At 39.8% G+C, this 23,216-nt stretch overlaps 1 protein-coding gene across 7 annotated transcripts in view; it reads left to right on the top strand.

Moving 5' to 3' along the window:
• Positions 1–744: 744 nt before the first annotated feature.
• The window catches only part of OSBPL3 (oxysterol binding protein like 3), an 85,986-nt gene continuing 63,514 nt past the window's right edge, over positions 745–23,216 (top strand). For 2 of the 7 annotated variants that reach the window (XM_032181964.1, XM_032181960.1), the window contains exons 1-3: positions 849–932; positions 1,229–1,357; positions 19,991–20,117. The gene's annotated coding sequence lies outside the window, so the exon portion shown is untranslated. Of the gene's footprint in view, positions 828–848; positions 933–1,228; positions 1,358–1,692; positions 1,817–9,188; positions 9,207–19,990; positions 20,118–23,216 lie in introns of those variants that run through there. The other 5 variants (XM_032181967.1, XM_032181966.1, XM_032181961.1 and 2 more) reach the window with 4 other exon arrangements.

The following is a 23,216-nucleotide window of genomic DNA, read 5'->3' as shown; positions in this document are numbered from 1 at the left end:
GGGCCCGCAATGCTGAGCTGGGAAAGCTAGGGGCCCCTTTCCTCCCCTTCCTCTCCTGATCGAGGATTAAACCACACTTTGCACACGAAAACCACACAAGCTCTGCACCAGGCCACATCCTCCCTACATCCTCACAAGCAGCAACCATTTCGGAAAGGCTTCACACACACACCACGGGGATCATGGAAACAGCCCAGAGCACTTTGAACAGCTCGGATCTCATTAGTCCCTCCAGCTGCTTCTTCTTATACAAGGCTCCGAGGAACAGGCAAATTTTAGGATGTGGGGTTTTAGGATGTGAGGTTTTAGGGTGTGAGATTTTGGGATGTGGGATTTGGGGATGTGAGGTTTTAGGATGTGAGATATTGGGATGTGAGATTTTGGTATGTGGGATTTTGGTATGTGAGGGTTTAGGATGTGACTTTGGGATTTGATTTCGGGATGTCACATTTCGGGATGTCACATTTCAGGATACCAACGGGGTCTGTACGTGTCTGAGGGACGAAGCCTCCCCGCACCTCCCCTCAGCGCCGGCCCCCGCCTCCCGCCCCACCTGCCGGTGAGGCCCCGCCCGTGACGTCACGGAAACACCCCGTCTCCCCCCGCGATCGGCGGGGAAGCGAACGCGAGCTTCCCTTTGGCCAGCGCGGCTGCCAATCAAGCGCGGAGGTCCCGCCTCCCTCCTCCCCTCTCCCCCCCTCCCCGCGGTGCCGCTCGTGTCCGTCCGGCCGGAGCCGAGCGGAGCCGAAGGGAGCCGAGCGGAGCCGAGCGGCCGCCCCGCGCCCCCGCCCTCCCCTCCGCTCCCCTGCCCGCCGCGCCCGGTGCAGGTATCGCCGCTGTGCTACATTAAAATAAAACTGAATAAATCTCGCACCGAGCCGGGGGGACGCCTCCAGGCGTGCTTAACTCCGGGACGGGGCTCGTATCAGCGGGTAAGGGGGATGCCCCCGTTGTTCTGGTGGCGCAGGGCAGTGGGTTAAGCCCCTCCAGCATGGCTTCCGACGGGGTGCGACAAATTACGAGCAATTTGGGGACAAATTACGAGCCATCTGGGGGCAAATTACCAGCAATTTGAGCGCTGAGCTGCTCCATTGCTCCCAGCTGCTCAGTACAGCTCACTGATGCTTGGTTCTACTGGGGGGACGTGCGGGGTGGCTGGAGAAAAGGGCATTCGGTAAATTTACTTCTTCCTTGTAGTGTAATTTGCCTGCTTTGCACTTTTTTCTAGGCCTCCGATGACTGTCACGGTGCTTTTTTGCTTCTCTGCTCTCCAGAGAAGGGACACAGGCTGTTGCTCCATCCCTTGACTTTAACCGCCGAGTTGGGAACGCTTCACTCTGCTTCATTTCATCAGCCCGTAAGTCCTGTTTGGGCATACACAGCGTCATTTATCTTATTTTCCAGCCTTTTCATTGAAAATATGTCTGTTTTTAAATCTTAAGTAATGCTCTCGAGTCTGCACTCCAATGGATTAGGCTGAATGTTACCACCGTGCTTCCAGTGCGTTGGCTTTGCAGTTCCTCGTTTTGGTGCTGTTCCCCACCACGCACACGGTGTTGGGCCCGCTCCTGTCCCCCTTTATCGTCCTGTACGGCGTCTGGGTTTGAATGCAGGAAGGGTGGGAGGGGAACTTTAGGGATTGGAGATGCTATCTGTGTACGAGCATGCATGTGTGTGTTCTGGGGGTGGTGCTGAGCAGTTGTGGTCAGGCTGAAATTACCAGCACATTCGCTAAGGACAGGAAATGATGCTGAGGCTCTGATAGAGTTGCCTTATTGCAACGCTGTGTGTGGCTAGCTCATTTACTTTCGCAAAAGTAAGTATGCGGTATTATATACAAAACCTCCTTTTTCTGGTAGCTGTGTGTATGTCATCTTACAGAATTGGGTCTAGTTAAAATAGCTTCTATTATAAACCAATGCGTGTATGTCTAATAGGCGTGTATCTAATATTTCCTTCATTAGTCACATTCTGTTGGTTTTATTTCATGCTGTGTAGAAATTAGGGTGAATTGTGACATTGTGGCAGTCTTGGATCATATGGTTTCTAATTGTAAGAATGAGTTTTCAGTTGCTACAAACAGTGCTCTAAGCAATTCACGTATGAACTACTCTTTCAACAGGAAGGCTTTTCTCATTTTGTAGCCGATGCACTTCAGGCTTAATTTTGACTTGCTGCTGAGGTCTTTGAGATTCTCAATTTTGGTGTGTGTCTTCTGCCTCTGTGGTTATGCTGAAGCAATATACTTTGGGGACATGCATCATTTTTAGTCGCATGCAGCTGTCACTTGTGGTACCGGTATGTAAATCCATGAATAATATGCCTGGAAACAAATGTTCTATTGCTTCAGTTTCTCATTTATCTGAAGGATGAGGAGGTTTTGTGTATGTAACATTATGTCCTCTTGTGGGTGCTTGTCTTTATTCTGCTAACTTAGAAATTAACACTGAGGAAATGTATTTTAATTACCTTAGAATAATTTTTGCTGCCTACCATCGAGGTTAAGAGACGTGGGTGTTGATGGTAATATGACAATATAAGTAAAATAGGAAACATAATAGTTGAGAAACATACTGCTGTGGGTATGCTCTTGGGAAGCAGGATATCATTCTCCTTTCAGTCTGTTTTAGCTTGCTTCTCCTGCAAAGTTCCTGAGGCTGCTTGTGACTTCCATGTTGCACATATCATATGTTCAAGAATACCAGATTCTATTATATATGAAGTTATGACATGAATTAACACAGTATTTTATTGTTGGTTCAGGATTCTGTCAACATGAAACTCATGGCATATTGTTTCATGTTGCTTGAAACAAACAAACAAAAAGTTGAGGACAGCCTCAGTGAAGGAAGAGAACTTGCACAAATTCTTCTTCTATTTTGGGTGTCCAAACTGAGGTGCTCGTTACATGATCCAAGTGCTGGGTTATTTTTTTGTTTGTTTTGTTTTGTTTTTTGGGGGTGTCTTTTTTTTTGTTGTTGTTGTTTGTTTGTTTTGTTTTTGGGTTTAGCACAAATTCAGTGACAATTCTGGTAAATGCATTGTTAAGTAAAAGCATTGCGTGCTTTAAGAAAACACTAGCTGAGATTGAGAAAAGCATTTGATTAGCCCAGTGCAGCTCAGCATTTACCGTCCTGCCTGTCTGGTGTGCCAGAACACCACTGACTCAGTGCTAGCTCCTTAGGGTAGGAGTCACGTGTTAATATATAGCAGTAAGCACAACAGCACTTAATTCTATTTCAGTGCCTTGGTGTTCCGTGCCACTAACCACAAAAGTAGGAAGAACTGAAGCTGAGCCACTTTGGTTGTGGAAGGTGCTGAGCAATGTGTGCAGTGCATGTTTGCTAACAATTCTCCATCTTTGGCTGAAGGCTGAACATGTGGTTCTTGAGTCTTTTTTTCTGAGGAAAACAAATAACTGTTAAGCATGACTTGATAGGAATCCTTGGTATGTGCGGTGGAAGAGAGTGAGAGTACAAGATATAATAAGAGTGAGTACTGTATATAGGAGTGAGAACTGACTTTCACTGACCTTTGAGTTTTGAGCTGAAACAGTGCATTCAGAATTGCTAGGAGTTCCTAGCACTCGGAGGGATCTCCATTCTTAAGAACTGTACAGCTGGCTGTAAGAAAGCCTGATAACAGCGGCTGCATAATAGCATTGGGTGAGTCACAGAAGGACGGCAGCATACATGATTCTCCACATGCCTCTGTGCTTTTCTTTTCAGCTTTGTGACAGTTTAAACTCATTTTGAAAAATTCTTCCTTTGTAGTCATTATACAGCAAGTTAGCCAAACTGCATTCCCTGTCTGACCAGGAGGCGTGTCTCTATTCGTGTTTCTAGGTTTCTCACTTTCAAGTCGTGTTGTTAAGGTACAAGTACCTGGCCTGAAGGTTCCCTCTTTCAGTAGTGGGGGGTTTATTGGTTGGATCGTATTAGGTTGGCAAATACAGCTGCTGCCATGTCAACAATTAATTTTTCCAAATGTTTTCTTTAGCACTTATGTTAATATGGGTGTGCAAACAAACCTACCTTTCTTCTGCCTGCTAATGTAATGCATCAGTTGAGAATTGAAATCTTTTATTTTTGATTTATCTCCCCATAATGCCAAGTTCTTAGTGATAGCTTCAGGTTCTGCCTGTGTGTTGCTTAAACCGTAACATAACATATTTTTGCTGTGATTTTTTTTTTTTAAGGTGTACAGTGCCATAATTTTCTTGTCACTTGTGACATAATTGTCACTTGTATTTAACTGCTGCTCTTATGAAGATGATAACAATCCAAAATACTAAAGTTGAGAAACTAATCCTTGTTTGCACCAATGTTTATTTTATCTTTTTTTTTTTTTTTTTTTTAATGTTAATGATATGCACTGTACTTGGGTTTCAGTAATGACTTCTTGTTGTTGTTAGAAAAATTTGACACATGGGGCTTTCTGGCTGTGTGGTGTATCCTCATGTGAATGTTTTTAGACTGGAAGTCTGAAACATTTCCCTGGCTGAACGGTAGTCTTACTCTTATCTTAATTTCTGCCATTTCTGTTATTGCTACTTGTGATAATAATGCCATGACTCTGCTTTCACTGTCATCTTACCTGTTGTGGCCATCGCTTAAATCACTTTGAGGTCACCTTTCTCTGTCATTCTCTTTTATTCCTCTTTTCCCTCATAATTCTGTAGGTTTTTCCTAGTCTCAGTGTGTATGCATTATTGTTCTGTTATTTGTCTGTTCCACTTTCCATACAGTTGCTGGTGAAACTGAATGAAACCCCAGGTCTTAGCAGTTCCAGTAAAGAACAACTGTGTGGGCATACTCAATTGCCTTAAGCATTTTCTTCCTTCTGCTTGGACAGTAGCTGAAACCACAGAAGAGACAAATTCTGAATGGCCTGTCAGTCACCAACAGGCCTGCGTGTGTGGGAGACTTTATCCTGCTCAGTGCACAAGCCCATCTGTGTCATTCTTAATTCTGCGTGTTACTGAAGGTTAAACCCTGCCCTTCAAGTTTTAAAACAAGCAGAGCAGAATCCTGGTCGCTGGCGCTGCTTTCTTCCCTCTCTGCAACCAGTCACTCGTATTAAAAAAAATTGTTGAAATGTCTTCCTCTCCTCCAAGTTATTTTTTTTGTCAGTGTGTCTAGAAAAATAGCCTTGAGAAGCGGTGGAGGGAGTTTCTTCGTAGTTTTAACACCCTGAGTGAAATGTACAATTGTTTTTATAGCGGAGCTTCTGCTGTCCTGTCTGTAATGGCAAGAGATGGTGTTGAAACCAGTTTTGATAAGTTTTGTTGTCAAAAGGTTTTCACCGCTGCCTCAGGCTGTGAAGCATAATAGCAGCGTCTCCCCTGAACATCATGCAGAGCACGTCGTGCTCATATTGGCATCTGGAACCGCGCTGGCTGCAACCACAGTACTAGCAAAGGAGCTTGTTTAATAGTCTTATAAATTACTGTATTCTGACAGAGCGAACAGCTCCCTCGTTTGTTTCCAGATTCCTTGCTTGTGACAAACCCAAGTGCTGAGATCCCGTAGGTGCAACCGTGACAGCACGAACTGTGAATTGAAGTGCAGCTTGTAGTGGCGGGGCAGTACGGAAGTTTCATTATGAATGAGAATCAGTCACTGACCTTTTCATATCTCTAATTTAACAAATAAAAGTAAGAAAGGAAGTGTCTGTTTTCGGTGGTACCGCTTGATCGCTTTAGCTAAGTAAGCGTAAATTATCAGTGTCAATGGGGATCCCCGAAACACTGGTGATTACCATCTGCATACTGAGGAGCTGATGATGTTAACTCCAAAGGATGTGGGCAACGGGGAGTCTTTGCTATTTTGTAGAGATGACTGTGGTAGGAGTGTGGTGCCTTTCTCAGGTTCCCTCCCTGATACTGCGCCGCTCGCCAGCCGCAGGCAGGCTGATACTTGCTGACAGATACCTTTCTACGGTTTAGTAACTCTTTACTTTTTTTTTTTCCTCTCTTCCCCTCATGGGATGTATCTGTGTCTGCAACTGAGTAGTATATGACCCCTCTGATTTTGGGAATCCTGCAACCATTTGGGTAGCAGATGTTCCAAGAACTTTGTGCTGGCCTTAGCATATATCAGGCTATTTGGACCTGGTGTTATTGCTAAAAGATTGCAAGTCTTTGCTTTCTAAATAAGTGATGATGAAATGAAGAAACAAAGATTAACAACTAGGGGGCGTTACTGAGACTATACCTAAAGATAAGATTTCTCCTTAACTTTTTTGCTGGTGAGTAAGAGTGATCAATAAGCCTGTGCGGCCTACCCTGGTGCTGTGATTAAGCTTCTCAGAACAGCATCCTACTTGCTGTTACTGTCAAACAGGGTTTGTGGAATCACTCAGAGAAGTTATCTTTAGTATCCTTAAAAGATAGCATTCTGGTAATGGTTTTGTCCCGTCCTACATCTTAACAAGAGACAATGGGCACAAAGCAAAGGAGCATAGGAGGTTCCATCTGAACATGTGGATTTTATTTTTTTTTCTACTGTGTGGGTTACTGAACACAGCCCAGAGAGATTGTGGACACTTCATTCTTGGACATATTTAAGAGCTCTCTGGACATGGTTCTGGGTGACCAGCTGTAGGTGGCCCTGCTTGAGCAGGTCAGTTGGACAGCCAGAGGCCCCTTCCCACCTCAGCCATTCTGTGGTAACTAGTAGTGTGTTTTGGGGTTTAGCTTAGTGCAACTCTGCACTGCAAACTCTGTTAGATTTAGAGTTTGGGGGGAAAAGTCACTTGCAGACCTAACATTCTTTTCCAGTCTTGCATGGGTCAAGAGTGGATCGGATCACTGCACATCTTTGTGGCTGGATTACATGTAACTTTTCATACAGCAGGGGGGCAAACATTGTTGGAATAGACTATTTCTGGAGGATTGCTGGTGTATCTGACAGAAGATGATTTCCAGAAATAGAACTAGAACTAATGGGGTTTGCTGATACTATGGCCAGATAACAAGGAATTTGCATATGAAGACGGGAGAATCTAGGTTAAATCTACTTTTGTCACTGAACTCTAGCAACAGCCATGTTGGGAAAAAGAAAAGTTGATACTTCCTGAGAATTTTTTTGACTAAGGCCCAATAGAAGAAGGACGAGAATTTTGCTATAGGTCTACACGGTTTTGTTATGTCCTGGCAAGAAAGTTACAGGCTTTTGGGAAGTGAATTCAATTGGTGTACCCTTAGTAGCATCAACAAATATTCTGAGGGCACACAGCTGGGTTTAGATTCTTGGGCTGCATGACGGGGCTGTTTTGCAGTGCTATTGTTAAGCTTCCAGGTTGAGGGCTCTAAAGGGAAATGAAATGCAAAATTTGCATGTTGAGTGAAAAATTGGGACAAAGTATTACAATTGCTTCTTGTCTTCCTTAACTGAACGGTACTGATAATTTATGCTGACTGTTGTGAGTTAACCCCCACAACTCACCCCCAGATAAGCACCACCAAAACCAGTAAGCCAAAAAGTAAGCTAAGCCAGTACAAAACCCAACATTCATTTTTTCCTGTGGTGGTCATGATATCTCTCAATTCATTTTCAGATTTCTTATTGTTCTTCAAATCTATGTACCTTGTCTGTAAGGCGATAAAACCAGCAGCACTCAATATTATACTAACATTTTGAACCTTATAAAACTGAAGCTCACTTACTGAATATCTCCCAGTGCTTAGAGTGTTGCGAATTGCTGAGAAAGGGGAACTTAATGAAGTAAGAAACTGTTATAAATAAAGTTCTTGCCTTTTAGCTGATGTCCAGTACATACAGTTGAAGCAAGCTTTTAACATCCTATTTCTTGGAATAAGAATAAACATACGCTGCTAAAATGATGTGCTTTTTTTTTTTTTTCACTTAATTCACTGAATAAATATGGAACTTCGTGTCAGATTCAGAGATATTAGAATTTTCCACAGAATAGCTGAATCACAGGCTTCTTTCCACACACAAACTTCTTATTTTTCCCTGCATTATACTACACAGTATCATATCCTTTGAAGTTCAGCAGGATCAACGTTTCTACTTGCAAATTAACAGCAGAGCCGTCGCCAGGATGTCACTCAGGCAAATGAGACTTTTAAAAAAAATATATTGCTAGGCTTTCACAACGTGGACTATTTGACAAGAGTGACTAGTAAATTTTTTTTCCCCTCTTTTATTGTAGGGACACTTAAGTATTCAAGGTCACTTTCTTCTGGCATGTCATATTTGTGGAATTGCTGGTGTACTGAAGATTCCTTATGGGTGATAATATTACATTTTAAAAGATCAAATTTCAAGTAACGGGACACCAGTGAGTATTTTTGAATGCACACAAGGTCATTGTTTTTATCAGGTGAGATTTAACAATCTGTTTTTAGTCCTAGTTGATGAGTGTGATAAGCTGAACAGGGAAGATGCATCTTCCCATTTATTCCTAGCTGTTTCTTCATCCTTGCTTTAAAGCAAGTGGCTTCCTTGATTCCACAGTAATTCAGTGGCTGTATCTGAGTGTCATTAAGTGACTGGGTGCTCTTGCTTTGGGAAATACTTGTGGATCTTGTCTGTGATGGTGGCCCCTTCCTACTGAAGAGGCATGGGGAGATCTTTGCTTTCGTGGCATGGCTCAGTACCTGGAAACATCCACATCTTCCTAACTGTGGATGCCATTTTAGCCTTGGTATTCCTGACACAATGACAGTTCATAATGAAGTACCAAATGTTTGTTGCCCAACGAGCTTGCATTGTTTGCTTTCATATGGCTAGAGTGCATGGTTAACATAAAAACATCCCATGTTTGGGGTAGAATGAGAATTGTTTACTTCTGATGTTCTCAAACAAAACTGTCAAACAGTATTTTAGTGTGCAGAGTCCCACCAAAGAATTACCTTTGCTTGCAGTTAAGTGAATTTTATGTTCTGAAACTAAAATGTTGTTTCTCAAATAATAGGAAGGTGCAGTGCCTTTTTCAGTGTGTCCTGTCTCAGCACTCACATCTTGCAGAACTTGAATTCATACGGGAATTTCATTCTGAAGGACTGTTGAGCAATGAAACCAAGTGCATTGCCACTTGATCAACTGTGTGATGGGTTACCTCAGGAGAGAGAAGGAGGTGTAGGCTGTGTATCAGTTGTTGCTTGCTGTTGTATCTATCAAATTCATCTTTGTTGCCTGGCCTGGTATGATTACAGCTGAGAAGAAGGGAGATGTGTGGTAAGGGATATAGGGATGATAGGTGGGGGAAAAAAGCCTTTTATTTGTGAATATACTTATCTTTAATTCTCACCTCTTATTCTGGTTAACCAAACTGCTTTTTATTTATTTATTTATTTATTTTTATTTTTTTAACTTTCCTGTGTTTCTTTCTGGGTCTTGAAAATAATCAGAAGTCATAATCTGGGTAGACTTGATTACTACTACTACTACTACTACTAATAATAATAATAATAAAAAAAAACAGCTGATGGAAAAGAAGCTCTAGCGAGTCTTATCACAGAATCACAGAATTTCTAGGTTGGAAGAGACCACAAGATTATCAAGTCCAACCTCTGACCTAACACTGTGTTAGTGTTAGTGACCTAGCACTGTGACTATGTCAGTGCTGACTGAGTTAATGGTTTACTGTTTGTTGGATCTGTACAGATAAAGGTGTATATTAAATTTCTGATTATTTTAAAATAGTCTTAGGGGGAAATGTGGAAAATGTATTTTAGAGCTGTCTGGGTTTACAGGTTGCATTGTTAAGGTTTACAAGCTGAAACGTAGGAGAGACTTCCTTTTTAAAAAAAAAAAAATAAAATAAAATAATTGTCTGCCAGATTTCTCTTGTCATAGTTCCGATAGCATGGACTAATTGTAAGGAAATATGATGAAGAATTGGCATGTCTGTATGGTGAGAAGTATGTTGGACTACTTGTTAAGAATGGGATGAAAGGATTTGGGCAATTTCCCAAAAGTAAAACTTATATGTGCTGTTTTGCCTTGCACTGTTTGTAATGTGAGCCAAATAGCTTGTACAGTAAGGAAGAAAGAACTATGTATTCATTTAATTTAGATGGTGTAAATTTAAAGAATTCAATTAAATGAAAAGGTTTATGTACAACATAATGAAGTTAAAATTTTCATTTTAATAACTCTTGTTGCTTTGTTTTGGGGAGTTGAAGAAAGCTGTTCTGATCCTTGCACTGAGATTCCCAAATGCTTGTTTTTATGTATTAGGGTTCCAGAGTAGTAGGTGCCTCTGCAGTAGGCATCTTCAGGAAGATAGGAACATGCAAAATCTTTGAAAATTTTATCAAATTAAGAAGAAATCAACAAATCTCATTTTTGGAATTAATATAGTAAAAGCTACATATGCTTGGTAGCCTAAAGATAGATTCTAAAAAGTTTTATTTCCTTGATCTGACACTTTTTGAATTTAATATTCCATAATAAAAAAACACCCCATGATAAGTAATGACAGAAAATCATACAGAAAAGAGTACAGGTGCATGAGTAAAACTGAAATAATTCATTTTTACTAAGGGAAATTCTAAAAATATTACATCAAGGTCACTTGGCAGACCAGGTTAGATCAGCAGTAGATTTTTAAGTGGTATATAATGGTATTCTTACTCAAAGTATCTGTAGTGACACTTCATATGACTGGAAGAGAAGCCCTGGATACTCATCTTTGGTATTTCTGTTGCAGTCTATACTTCTATATAATCCCTTTTGTAAACTGACAAAGCATCATCTTAAAAATAGTTGGAGCTTTGACCTGGTTGTCCCATTAACAGAATATTTCAGAACTTTGTTGCTTTGACTAAAATGCTATTCCAGGATTTGGGATAAATGTATTCACAGCCAGTCTGTGCATGTAGCTAAAATTAGTGTTTTCTCTCACCATTTATAAGGGCACCTGTATTCCCTCTGCACCTTCGTTTTGCTAAGCTAAACTGGTTAACTCCTCTTTCTGCTCTCATAGGAACGCTCTCCATTTCCCCATCATCTTTCATCTCTACTTGAAGAGATGCAGAGACTCTAGTGATTGACTACATACACTGTGATATTCACTTCAGCAGGATACTCGTTGTCCATCTCCCTTGCAGAAGAGTACATTTATCTCTCATATGTCTTACGTGCTATTTTTGGCTTCCTGACCAGATCAAGTGCTAACACTGCCTTGCACAAAGTTTTTTTTTCCTTTTAAATGCATCTCTATATTATCTCTGTAGAAAATGCCTTACTTCATGTCAAAGGATAGCTCTTTGTTTTCAAACGTTCATCAGATTAATAATTTAGTGAATCTGCAATCATCTCAAACATGCAGGTACCTTTCCTTCCTTGGTTGCTCCCAGCTGCTCACAGCAAAACTTGTGCTTGCCCTGCTCCTCGGGTTGCTGGCCTTGCCTTTGGGACTTGAGAGCTGCAATTCATCTCACTGCTTCTGTTCGTGTGGTTCCTTCACCCAGTGTTTTGGTTACTTGGTGCATCAGAGGTGCCTCTGTGCATTTTGTCAGCAGCAAATTTCAGCAGATGCTTCAATTCCTTTGCCACTGGTAGCAGGGCTAGTGAATAAAACCAGCCCCAAGGCAGTTCTTGGCAACCTCTTATGGTGATCTCTGTCCAGCCTGGTATTTTCTAATTACCTTCTCCGACCAGTTGCTTAGTTACTTTGCAATTCTGCTGTTAAATATAATCATTTCCAGCTAGTATTTTGTATGCAGTTGTCAGGTCCAAATGATAATCTACATATTTCACTCACTTCTAATTGTTTTAAGTTCATTTTATAGCATTGATTTTTGATATTTTCATTTGAGTCTTTGACTTGATCTGAAATCTTACATGTTACTCATTGTAGCCAGCCTGATTGTTTTTCTCCCCTCCCTAACTCTGAAGTGTCCTGTTTGCTCTCCTATCATAACTTACCTCCTACTATGTGTGTGTGAAGGGAGAGAGCTGTTTTTTTTTTTTTGTTTGTTTGTTTGTTTATGCTGGTCTGCTAAAAATGTATAGATTGTTTCTTTTTAGATGTGTCTATAAGGTAAGGGTGAGGTAGCCGGGTCACCTGAGGATGCATGAAAGTTTTATTTGCAACTGTGTACAATTTCCTCTGCCTCTTCTTTCAGAGACCTGTAACAGTGTTGCATGGTTTCCTCAATTTGTGCTCGAGAAAGCTTTTAGTTCTGATCCCATGTCATAATTTCCAGGCCTGTTTCGTAGTAGGCATCCTGTCTTTGTTTCTGTACTAGGCGATAGTCATTGCCAGGTTCCTTCTTTGCTTAGTTTCAATGTGTTGTTGAAGAACTTAATTTTAAATATTTTTTTAAAATCATTTTTTAGAATGTTTTAACTTTATTCCTGCCCTTTAGCATATGAGGTTAAACTTCTTTAATCAATTCCTTCCCTGCGTTTTCAGGAGGGTTGGAGAAGCTTTTTATCTAGTTAGGCTTCTTTCATCTCACGAGTTGTCTGCCGTATGCTACACCCTGCGAGTCGCTTCCAGACCCATTTCTGCACCTTAAACGAGGCAGCACCTCAGCATTTCTGATTTGGACAATCTGAATTCCTCAGCCCACCTGACTTCAGCTAAATCCTTTTGCTTATTATTCACTTGTTGGAGAAGTTAATCTCTTGTAATGCACACTTCCCTGTAATATTTTTTCATTCTAATCAAATCTGTACCGAGGCTGGATTTTGTGAATGTATTGCAGACTCACAGCACTCTGAGCAGGGCAGTCCTTCTTTAAGTGCATTTTTGGACCCAAATAGATTCTGTTCTTACTTTGCAGTGTTTTATTTATTTATTTATATATAGTGTGTGTGTCTGTATATTTTAATCTATCACAGTTTTAAGTGGTGTAGATATGCACCACCCCAACATCTACTTCTGACTTCTCTGAATAGCATAGGCTTTACATAAAGCACATATGTGCTTTAGCCACCAAACCTCTGTTGTCCCTGTTATATTTAGCTTTATATTTAATAACTACTTCAAGTTACTCAGTTTTGTAGAACAGGCTTTTTCTATTCATTTTTATCCTTTTATTTTGCTTACTATTTTGAATGAATCTACTGATACTTCAAAACGCTTCACGTGGTTGTGTAAGTTTAACTGGACAGGCTACTTATTTGTCTGACCCCTGCTCACATCCACGTTAGGACTTAGGCTTTTATGAAACAATCAGAGAGAAGAATCTTTCATGGCCACATCCTCATTTTTCTCTGCAGGTACAGTGAAGTTAGATGTCAAGACTGGGCACCCACGCAACAACTCTCACTCTCATCTCTAAATCCCTTCTTGGGTATGTCACCTGTCCCAGAGGGTCAGTGTCCTTGTCTCATGAACAGAGTCCATCAGCAGGAAAGTCCTTTTTCCATAAGTAGCTCTGAATACTCTGGTGTTTCACCCAACTTTCTCTCTCTTTGTTATTTATTCTGTGTCTTTATTAAATCCCTTGAGACATAGCTGGATCAACTGTTTAAAGTCTCTCTACATAAATAATCCTCATGTGTTTTTGTTGTTGTTGTTCTTCACTGTTCTGTTCTCGAAGTATAATTTAAGAAACCTTGAACACCCAGGAAAAATAAGCTTCAAATCAGCAGGGGAACACCTAAAGTACAGGGAGGAGGGAGAAAGGCTTGCATGTGTGAATTACTTGATCTGGCAGTGGAAGCATTCACTTAAATGGAATAAGATATATATCCATCTGTCTACCTAAAGTCACATTGAAGTGCATTATCTATCTATAGACAGATTATATATAAATATATCTATGGGAGAAAGCATATATATGTATATATATATAAAATGCTATCAGTCACATTTAAGCAAGTGTGTGTATGTATATTTATTTCTTTCCTCATAATGCCACATACATTATGTGGCATTATGGAGCTGTTGCCAGCATTTTTCAGCAGCTATTGTTACAGCTGAATGAGGCAATCTTGCAGGTCACCAAATGCAGAGAAAAGAAAAGAATCTGGTAAATAAATAAATTCTGGAATGTGTAGAGATGTAGTTGGCCACATCCTTCTCTGGTTGCCTCCTCCCACAGGAAAAAGTCTTTGAATAAATGTTCTTTGAGTAGATTATGGGTTCTGGAAGATGGAAGAAATTTATTCTCATGGATCCTGTTGTTTTAACATAATTGGTTTTTAATTAATTACTTTTTTCCATGGAAATTCTGTAAATATTTAGGCTTCAACTGTCCTGACCTGAGGCTGAAGGTGCGCTTTTTTTTTTTTTGTGGATTTTTGTGTGCGTGTGAGGCTAAGAGGAAAAGAAGAAGGGGTTGTACTTACGTAAGCATTCTAATTTTGGAGAGGAGAGTAAAATCTCTCCAGTATTACCAGTAGCAAGAAAACAAATCACCTTTTTCTAGCATCTTTTCTCTCCTGCTAATCTTCAGATCCAGATTTACTGGACAGTCACATCAGGTTATCACGGTTGCATGTTTCCTTTCCCAGACTAATCCTGCATTTGCTTTGGCTGATGTCCCCTGTTCTTCCGATTCTTTCTCTTGTGCATTTTTGCCCCTCAACCTTTCTTAAAAGGCAGTGTGTGGTTTTTCTCTTCTCTCTGCACCTTATGCAATGGATTTAAATGCAGGGAGAGGGTGGGATGTTGCTTGGTGCCCCAGCCTCGTATGCTGAGAACTTCTGGGTCATACCAGTTAGCATAGAACATTTAAAGTGTGTTTGTCCACCACAGGTGCATGATGTTTGCTTGGTTTTCTGAAATACTGAGCTGTACCAAATAGGCTGTTGCAATTGGCAGGGTTTTAAAACAAAAATGCCTTCTGTAAGAGTGACAGAAGGTCTGTTACACAAAGCCTCTAGAGCATTCGTTCCTATTTTTGACATTATTTACCCACATTTTAGTCTATTACTTCGGAAAGAAAAATTTCAACGGCAGTGAGTGGTGACACTGCAATTTAGAAATGGAGAAAGAAATCTGTCCTCACCTGCCTTGACAGCAGGGAGTTGTTCTTCCCTTCTCCTGCTCTGTGTCAGCTTGGCTGGCAGCAGAGCAGGGATGTTCTGGTGCAGAGCCTCCTCTTCAGGAGGAGGCTCGCCTTCAAATTTCTCTCAATCAGCACCAAACAGGCGTGGTTCCTTTAGCCTGTTTTATCCAGCCTGGTCTTCCGCTCAGAAATGGTAGGCAGGAAAACTTGTGGGATGCTAGCTTTGGACTTGTTAGGTGTCGTAGGTATTTCCTGGCAGCCCTCCAGCCGGTGCTCCTACAACATGTGCACAGCTCGGTAACGCAGGCGAAGCTGGGGTTTTAACTAGCCCATCTTTTCAGCTCTAATGCTGCACTCAGTAATTCATGTGGTCTGATGAATACTTTATTTTTTCTTTCTGTACGTAGCAATACTATTTTTGTCCCCACTCACCACAGACAAGGGATGAAGACAACCGTAAATCTTAAAAACAAATTTATTTATTTTTTTTTTTAAAGAAGACTTCAGCTCAGTAAAAAGAGCAGAGTTTGGGTAAAACTAGAGAGAAAAGGTGAAGAGGAGGGGGTGCAAGCAGGTGATGGGAGGCGTGTGCGGTCACGGGAAAGATTGCCACTGCAGCAGTGGCTCCCTGCTTCTTGAATTTGAAGAACAGTGGGGGGAACTTCAATTGCATAATGACCCGTAAAATGGAGGTTAACAAAAATGCTGAATCTGCAGAACATATTTCTAGGTGTCAGCCAAATTTTCAGCCTGAAAGCCTTTATCAGCTCAGAGAGGGAAGGTAAAGCCTGCTACATAAAACTTTCGCAGTTACATTTTTCAAAATCCTTATTTGGTGCAAGAAGGCAGAAGAGAACTTGTTCCATGCCTGTATCGGGGTGGTGCAATCTGCAGCTATAGCAGATTTGGGACTCCCTCATGTGTGTCATGCCAATACAGCAGCAATACAGGTAAGGGTCAGGCTGCATGCATGTGCAGGAGACTCACCCTCCTGTTCCTCCCTTGGGGTGCTCACCTTGGCAGTACATGAAGAAGCGAGGGGGTGCCAGGGAAGCTTGCTGGTGAAGGCAAGATTTTGGCTGGAAATATTGGGCAAGGGAGACTCAGCACAGTCTACTAATTCAGCAAAGAAACAGAAGAGTCCGAAAAGGAGCAGATACGGTACGTAAATGGAAGCAGAGTGGTGGAAGAGCAAAGCGAACAGCAGCCTGTTGAAACCAGTCATTCTGTACGGATGTTTGAAACTCTTAAAAACTTAATCATTGTTAAGGTTTGCTTCCTGTTTCTTAGTTGCGATACGCGACTGTGTGCCTATCTGCTTTTTCGAACTGGAAATTTTTTCTCTTCTTGAAAGACAGAAAAGCTGCAGGGAGCTATTAGATTCTGAAAGTTATATTTAGCTGAGAGCAATTAAAGCTAGCACTACATGATGACATTCGTAACTAGCTTATCCATCATGCAAACTGTAAGATTTTAATGTTTGGTTTCAGTCAGGCTTGGCATTACTGACAGCTTTTGCTCGCGTGCATCAAACTGAATTTTAGAAGGCATGTCTATTGCAGAACAACCCTGGCAAGATGCTTGCTTTCTTACTGGTTCTTTGTTCCTGGCTCCAATTTCAGTGCAAATCAACATAATTCTGCACTGCTTCCAAAAAAGGGGTAGTTGTGCTCTATGGGTCCTGTCTGCAGCTGCTTGGTTTGTTCTTTTTATTGCCTAAATTTTGGCACAAACACTCGCACAGCGAACTGGTTCAGCTAACAGTGCGGCTAAAAGTCTGGCTTTTTTCCTGCTTGAGTTATGAGCTGGACTAATTTCCCAATCTCATTCCACTCTCTGGTCGTGTTGCTACTGGTTTTGCTAGGAGTTGCAGCAGAAACAAATGGTGAGCTTGGAGAAGGGAGAGAATTGCCTGGTTACTCCTGAAGGGCCTGGTTCTGCCTGCTGCAGACTTGTACCCATCCACATCTTGTTGCCAGATCAGCTCTTAGCTTGTTGCAGCTCTTCCAGAAACACTTAGAAATATGTCTCTTCTTTAGGACTGGTACAGTGCAAAACAGCTTAATGAATTGTGGAGTTGTGAAAAGGTCAAGTATTGCTTTTTTATTTTTTTTCCTTGGGTACCAGATAATTAATTTCCTCTGTTCTGCTTTAAGTGAGCAGCCCTCTATGATGCTCACATGAGCCGTAGTCACCCACTGAGAGTGAAGTTTGTTGTTCCATTTGTTGTTCTATTCCACTGTATCACACCGTAGTTTTCCTAATGTCTGTAAATACAACAGTGAGAAGTTCTACATATTGTGTCTGCACAAATACAGCTTATATTTTCTTTCAGAAGTACAAAAAAAAAAAAAAAAAGAAAACTGTAGATCAATCAACAGGCTGTCAAGTGTTGCCGTTAATCTGGTCAGGATTTCCCAGATTATTTTAGGAGTGTGTTTACCTGCCTTGCAAAATATTCAGAAAGATTTTTTTTTTTTTTTTTTGTAAAAAATAGATTTCTACCTGTTGGCCTATTTTATAGGTAAGTTGTGAAAAGGACAAACATTCATGAGCTGTGTTTAGCTCTTTGGTCATACCGTTATCTATATAGCTCCTGTTTTTGTCTTTCAGATTTAGAATCTGATCCGTATTTCCTGAGAGCAGAGAGATTTATTTTGTGGTATATTCTGCTTTTCCCCTAAAAAAAAAAAAATTGCTTGTGCTTTTAATTTCTCATGAGGGCTTTGTTCTGTGTTCTTGTTGTTGTTTTGTTGTCGTGTTTTGTGTGTGTTTTTTTTTTTTTGTTTTTTTTTGTTCTTTTATTAAAGTGAGAATAGCCTTACCACCAAAACCCTGGAACCGTGCCTATGCTGGTCATGTCCCAGGGTCTGCCAGTGCATCCCTCTGCCTGTTATTTTATTAGATCACTGTAGCACAGAGAGGCTGGGGTGCAGTAGGGAACATGGGTGCATGCTCCCTACAAGCTACTCTTTTAGGACTAGCAAGTTGCAGGAAAAAATTCTTTCTGAGGGAGGAGGATTTATTACATAGCAAAAATACGGAAAGATTGGAAGAACACCCATTGGCCCTATGGGGCAACTAAAGTGTCATGTTCCTATAGGGTACTTTCTATTTGAGTGTGATACTTAATATATTCTTGATAAATAATGTAGCTTTCTCAAACTAACCAATATCAGATTACTTTTTTCCCCTCTCTCTGTTACTTTCTTCATACAAACAACACAAAGAATTAAAGGCACTATTTTTCAAAGTTAGATATTTGCTTGTATTTTTTTCTTGTTTATTTATTTATTCATTTATTAATTATTAGAAGCTTATCATAAGGTTATTCTGTTGCCTTAACAACGAGAAGTTTTTAATGCGTGATTAGTTGGAAGTTTTAAATGTAGAACAGCTTAATTTTTGAGATACTGGGAAAAATGCCAGCCATAGATTTGGAAAAGTCTGACTAATAAAATTGTAAAGCTGGTTCATCATTCAAATATGTTATTATTTCAGCTGCCTCTGCCCACTACAGGCTCCTACAGGCTAAAAATGTCAATGGGCTGTTGCATTAGTACCTATTTTAGGTCCCTAAACTTAAAAGGCAGAACAAATGAAAGAACTCTGATATTTTATTTTAATCTAAAGTTAACACATCAAGATTTTTTTTATTTGCAACTTTAACATCTTGATTAGTATAAAAATACAGAAGCTCATATGTTAAAAGATCAAATCCTAAAATTAGATCACAGATGTTTAGATCCCAAACCAGCTGGGGGCGGTGGCATTTTCAGGAATGTAACAAATAGAAGAAACAAGGAATTAAGTATAAACATGAAATTAGGAGTTATTAAATACAGACAATTGGTAAGAGAAGGCAAAAGTATTACTCAAAACTCAGCAGGTAGAAAACAGGGAAAAGGATTTTTTTTTTTATTCCCTGGAAAACATGCCAACATTTTAAGAATAATACTTAATAAGGGCAATAATGCCAATAATTAAACAAATGCAAAGTAATGTAGTTGCGCTACTGAAAAGAAGCTGTATGGTAGTTTATTCACAGCACGTAGAAATAATGACAAAGAAAAAAAGTTATAACGGCTAAAACTATATATATATATATATTCAAATCTACATAGCAGATAAGTTTTGAATCAAGTGTACGTATAATTTGATGAATTTTCTTCTTTCATGTTGATCCTGAAGAAAGATCAGGAAGGCCTCAGAGCACTGGGAGAAGCTTAATGATGGGCCAGCTTTTATAAACAGCATATAATCTGTGGTACCCAGATACTGTTTTGCCTTGTGCTGATTATAGAGTTCTGGGAAGATTATCATAGATATGGGAACTGGCTTGTTTCAATGGAAATTGAAATTTAATAATCATAGAATCATACAGTCTACAAGTATAGAAGTAAGTGAAAATATCTATAATTCTACAATATATATAATTTCTATATTCTAATATAGAAATAAGTGAAAAAAAATCTTTTTAGCTCAAATTGGTGGTATTCTGATTGTCCGGAGATATTGTACAGGCTGCTAAAACTGCAAAGTTGGTTTGTCTTTAGAAAAAAATGTGTTTGAATAAATGTTAAAACTGCATGTTGGTTGCTATAAAGCAACAGCTGAATAATGATAAGAATTTGTCAAAGACAGTAGTGTACCCCTGGTATCTCTTCCCTTCTTTTTTATTTTCTCAAGATGTGTGAGAGGTTTCCCTACCCTGTAAGTAGAGTTACACCTGTTGTGCAGAATCCTGGATCCTTTGGGCAAGAAAGATTTCTGTTACAAAATGTATCACTGTATTATTGTGTTAGTAGCCTAAAATGTAGTTGCTTTTTTATATAGGAGAATTTTGCTAACCTGAACTTCTAATATACATATATACCCTTCAGGAGAGGAAGATGTAGTCATAGATGCTTTATTTTATGGGAAGATTTTAGTTAATGACAGCAACAAAAATTTCCAGATATTTATAGATCATATTTTGTATCTCTCTCATGCTTCCCAGGTATGGAAGGATAAGTTTTATTTTTCACCTGATTTTTTGTTTGTTTTCAGATCCAGCAGCAGACTCATGTGAGCATGCCAGGTTTTGCCTGATGGAATTGCTCAGACTTCCAATGCTCTAAAAGGGAGAGGAGATTTGGATTCTTCATGGTCAGCACTGAGAGATTGCCCATTCACTGTAAGTCACTCCTTATATTTTGGATCCCTCTTTGAGTAGGGAAGTAGAAGTTAAATTGATGCAGAGCCTATTGCAGCTTATGGGGGATATGGTGAAAGAAGCTTCTTACTATGAGGAATCACCCCATACATATAAAAGGGGAGAGGACTGTAGCGTTGCTGTAGAGGCAGTGCTTCCATCTCCTTTTTGGATGATAAATTCTACTTAACTATGTCTAGAAGAATTGAAGGATGTAGGAAGGAAATGAGATGGGTAAACCATGGGTTGTGACAACGTAACCTTATATTCTGCTGATACAAGGACAATTGCTTGAAAATATCTCAAAGCTGCCTCTCTTTTGAGAGAGGACTAGGATGGAAAAAAAGTACCGTTTCCAACCCTAACCATTTTGTGATTCTGTGATTTTGGGCTTTTCTTTAATCTTAGGCTTTGAGGTTTTCACTGGAAACTTACCAGGTCAGGAAGAGACTCTCCCACCTGTTGTGCAGTTATTTTCTTTGTGGTTTGTACCTTTTTATGAAATGCTCTCCATAGAAACAGCCAAAGCTGTGACTTTGGCAAGGGGAGATTATGTTACAAGTGTTACTTAAACAAAACAAAAAAATCATGTTCTTAGTTGGTGTGTTTTTTTTTTTTTTTTTTGCCTGTGTGCTCACTAATTGTGAGATTTAGGATTGGGAAAGAAATCTGTTCGAAGTCATATTGCTGGGCGTAGCACTTGTGGCATTTCACCTTCTTCTGATAGCATGTATTCAGAAGGCACTGAGTACTTTTGATTAACAATTTTACTTTTAGGGTAGTGACATTGCTTGGTGAATTCTTTTAGGATCAATCTCTCCTCATTTCTGTTGTGAGCATGTGCAAGGTATTGTTAACCGTATGTTGCTCAGGAGGACTTGTGTTGCAGTGGAAAGTTGGAGATGACTCATGGAAACTGAAGTATGTAGCAGGCACAGGGGCTGACTCTTTGCTGGATGTGGCTGCTGTTAATCACATTAACAGCCGTGTGCATTTCCAGTTTCTACAAGCTAGACGCCAACAAGGAGTGAGTGGAGTGGAAAATACTCCTACCTGGTTTATTTGTTCTGATAGGTACTGCTACGTTGCTACTATGTGCTCCTTCTGGGAGGTGCCAGGTTGCTCTAGGATCTTTTTGCCTGTGCATATAGGAGAGTTTATCAAACGCTATTATGAAATAGTTAGCTGATGATGTTGGCATGCTTTTATTTAAGTAGCAAAGTAATGTTTTGTGGTTGTCTAACAACCCAAAAGTTTTGTGTACTTGGCAGAAATGAATATAGCCCTGCCCACAGCGTGCAGCATGTGGCTGTTGAATTTTTGGAAGGGGTTCCTGAGGAACAGGTATGTTAATGGCTTTCTATGGAGTCACGTAGGAAAACTGTGACAAAGTCAGGGCAGGAAACCTTCATTTTGCTTATCCTAATCTTTAACTTCTAGTGCAGGAATGTTCTCTGAAAGGCAATTTTGATAGTTGCTAAAGGAAGGGTGGTTGCTAAAGGAAGGGTGGTAGATTTACAGGGATAAAAAACTAACAGAATTTGGAAGATTATAGAAAGGAAATTATTTGTCTGCTGTGGCAGAAGGCTGCCATAAGAGCTATTACTTTTCTTAACAATAATATTTTAGTTTTCATGCTGACGTAGTACAGCATGGGGTAGGTTCTGTTTGGGTAGGTTCTTGGAATCCATTAATACTTCGTAATCCCCTTTCTTAATATACACTGTCTAACATTAATACCTGGTGTAATTTCATTGAAAAGCCCCATCTTTCAAAGGGAAAAAAAAAAAAAAAAAGAATACTTAGTGCTCAAAGTGAATTCACCTTAAAGTGAATTAAATTCATTTTACAAAGTTGAAATGAATTTGTCTGTTACAGAAGCAGTTTCCATAAGTTACTGAGATGTTAGAAGGATTCTTTACTGCTCACTTGAACACAAAAAAATATAGTGAAGGAAGTGAACCTCATTTTGCAATCTTTTTAAATTTTATTTGAGAAACTTCATGCAATTCCTGTGTATTCATTGCTCTTTTTTTTAGGTTTCCTCACTTTTGCCAACCTGAAGTTCCAAGCTTAGTTCTTTAGTACAAATATCGTGTACATTGATTTTGATTCTTCTTTCGCTTGGAGCACTAACATAGTAAAATTAAATACTTTTCACAATATTTATTTTGTAAGTTCAATATTGACAGAAATGTTATTAACAGTGGTAGTTCAACAGTCTGCTCTTTACTGTCTTATATGAGAAACTCATGCAGGACTGTGAATTTCGTGCTAAAATATGTCATTTGCTGCTTGCTTTGAAAGAAAATGAGGTCAAATCTTAGGGTGCGTGTGCTTCTAAATGCAAAAATAACCAATGTGCACAGCCTTAGCTGCTCTTTGTGAACAAGCTGGCGCCTGTAAGTTCAAATTATTTGTCTCAGATTAATGCCAAATTCCTTCTAGTGGATTTAGTTATGAATACTGTCATTAACTTGTTCAATTGATAGTAGCATAGATAGAAGTTTCTGGAGGAAAAGAAAGAAACAAAGAAAAAGTGCAGAAGGGAAGAAAAGATATATTTGTTACTCTGTCTCAGGAGTTGCTACTGAAACAAATTAACTTTGTATTGTTTAAGACTAAAATGAGCTATATATCTGAGCATTCTGTATGGCATCTATGCAAGGGAGAATGAAGGAGCAAGATGACCTTATTTCAAAACAGCATAGCTTGTAGTTTTTGTTTTAATGATAGTTACTTTGATTTTAAACAGAGATAATACCTTATGAAAGGGGGGAGCAGTTTGAAACAACTGGACTGCCAATTTAGTGTGATTCCAGAATAATGTAAATTTTAGAATTTGTTCAGTAGAAATTAGATGTTTGAAATTACGAACAGGTGGATCAAATGTACAGTCCAATTTCATTAATACAGCATGATAAACTAGTAATAGCGTAAATGTTTCTTTTAGGGCAGGTTGCCATTTGTAAATGCCAACCGTGTGTTGGACTGATGTCAGGCTTGAAGCGTTAGGAGGAAGTTGTGAACTTCGTGATTGTGTGGTGTCATGGATGCAGAATGTGCCTCTTGCAGTAGGGA

This window comes from Aythya fuligula, chromosome 2, assembly GCF_009819795.1.
Source record: "Aythya fuligula isolate bAytFul2 chromosome 2, bAytFul2.pri, whole genome shotgun sequence".
Taxonomy (NCBI): Eukaryota; Metazoa; Chordata; class Aves; order Anseriformes; family Anatidae; genus Aythya; species Aythya fuligula.
This window is presented reverse-complemented; position numbering and strand designations above follow the sequence as displayed.